The sequence below is a fragment of the Chrysochloris asiatica genome, unplaced genomic scaffold (genome assembly GCF_000296735.1).
Source record: "Chrysochloris asiatica unplaced genomic scaffold, ChrAsi1.0 scaffold00009, whole genome shotgun sequence".
Lineage (NCBI taxonomy): Eukaryota > Metazoa > Chordata > Mammalia > Afrosoricida > Chrysochloridae > Chrysochloris > Chrysochloris asiatica.
In genome coordinates, this window is record NW_006408527.1 from 5058796 (window position 1) to 5061054 (window position 2259).

The following is a 2259-nucleotide window of genomic DNA, read 5'->3' on the forward strand; positions in this document are numbered from 1 at the left end:
AATAGACTCACAAAGTTCCAACTAAATAAAGACAAACAATTAACATGCTCAGTCAGGGAAAAGTTGGCAAAACCCCTGTATTGTGTGACTGTCTTGGCACCAAACTGGTTACAATCTTTAAAAAAATTACATATTAATGATTAAACTTGGGCTACAAAAAAAAAAAAAAAATGCACAAAGTCCAAGTCTCCCACTGTGTCAACCCTGAAAGACTCCATTTTGATATGCTAGCCTTTTATTCAGGGTCCCTGGGTGGTGTGAATGATTAATGTCCTCAGCTGCTAACTGGAGCTTCAAGTCTTCCCAGAGGTGTACCAGAACAAAGTCCTGGTGATCTGTTTCAAAAATTCAACCACTGAAAATCCTAAACAGCACAATTCTACTCCGACATACAAGGGATCACCATGAATAAGAATTAAACAACCTGTTTTGGTTTTTTTGTTAATAATTTTTCATTAAAACGATAGAAGTTATCTGCTAAACTATCAACTATTAGATATTGGTGTTGGTACAGGCAGAGCTTACTGACCAGAAATAAACCTTAAGTTATTAGACATTAGTAGCCAGACCATGTGTTGCCATTCTGTTTCAAAAATTTTAACCGGAACCCTATGTTCAAGTAAAATGGACCTAGAAGGAGATACAAACAGAAGTTGAGATCTTCTAGTTGAGGGGTTGTTGTTGTTGTTGTGTGCCGTTGAGTCGCTTTCAAGTCATAGCGACCCTGTATAGGGTTTCCAAAGAGCAGCTGGTGAACTTGAACTGCTGACCTTGTGGTTCAAATTGACCTTGCAGTCCAGAGCATTAACCCACAGTGCCACACCAGGACCCCAGCTGAGGGAGTAAGGGACCCCAACAACTCACTCTAGTCCAAACTAAATATAGATCATTTCCACCGGCTCTCCCAAACTCACTAAGGATAGGAGCTAGTCCAGCCTCCTCTGCCAGATTAGGGAAGAGGAGAAAAGCACTTGCCCAAGGTGACACAGTCTTTAGACCATAGAGAAGACCCTCGGTTTGGCTGACAAACCAAACAAAGAGGATTTAGGACACCATAGCACACAATGGGGGGTACAGAAGGCTGTGTCCCTGAGGACTCAGTCCATCTTCACTCTGATGGGAAAAGCCAGGGATAACCCAACCACAGAAGAAAAGAAACCAAAAGATAAGTGAAGAGCTCCACTCAGTGATCTTGGAGTAAAGTCTTCATTCCCTTTGGTGATACCCTCCCAGGTCAGGTCTCCACCCCCAGCTCAAGCAGCCAGGGCAGAGGCCACATGAAGCCCCCTGGACCATCCCCTGGTCACCAGCCTTCAGCATCCTCCGTCACCATTACCCTCATGGCAGCAGTGACAGCAATCCTGAACAGACCCCAAAATCTCTGACTAATTAAAGACAAATAATTAAACACGTTCAGGCGGGGGAAGATTGGCAAAGCCCCCCTGCATTGTATGACCACCTTGGCACCGAAATGGTTAGAGACCATATCCCTCCATCACGCTCCTCTCATTGTGGTGGAGAGCTCTTGAGAACGTTATTAGCTGGGTGTGCGCCTTGCCGTTTTTCCACACGAGGCAGATGGGTAATTACGAAGCTAATAGTCTGATTGAGAGAAATCAGATGCAGTGGTTTGCCCAATTAGATGATACATTAGCTTCCTTCTTTGTAAGCAGCTAATGTGTGAAGCAAAGTGGTATTTTCGAGGGTCAGAATCCTTAAACAAGTGCCGAGTTGCAGATTATTGTATCTCTCTTTTTTTTTCTAATGAAGGAAAAGTGCTAAGTCTTCATTACTAAAAGCATAGAAAATGCAAATCAGCTTCTGAAACAAAAGAGAGAAGGGACAGGCGAGAATATTTGGTGTCCGATGTGTCAACCTACAACATCAATTACATTGAAATGCAATGCATGGCAGCCTAATCAAGGATAGTGTAATTGTAATAATTGCGTGCTTTTGTTGGAGAGCTGCTGCTGTTGTTATTTGTCAACCATTTGTTCCTCTCTATTGTTAAGAGGGGGGGGATTTTTTTTTTAATGTAACTGATTGTGTAGGTAATGGGTGAGCAGGCGGCTGTCCTCAGAATGTGCATGCGGGGTCTTGCTCCCCTGCTAACACAGTGGCTCCTTAGTGGCCCTGGCACGTTACTGGGACAGCTATCTGAGATTGGGGCCGGAAGGGACAAAGTAGCTAGCCATGCCAAGGTGGGCTTTAGTCTCTGCCCATGTCCCCTGTGTCCTGGGCAGAGTTTAGTTGAGTGAC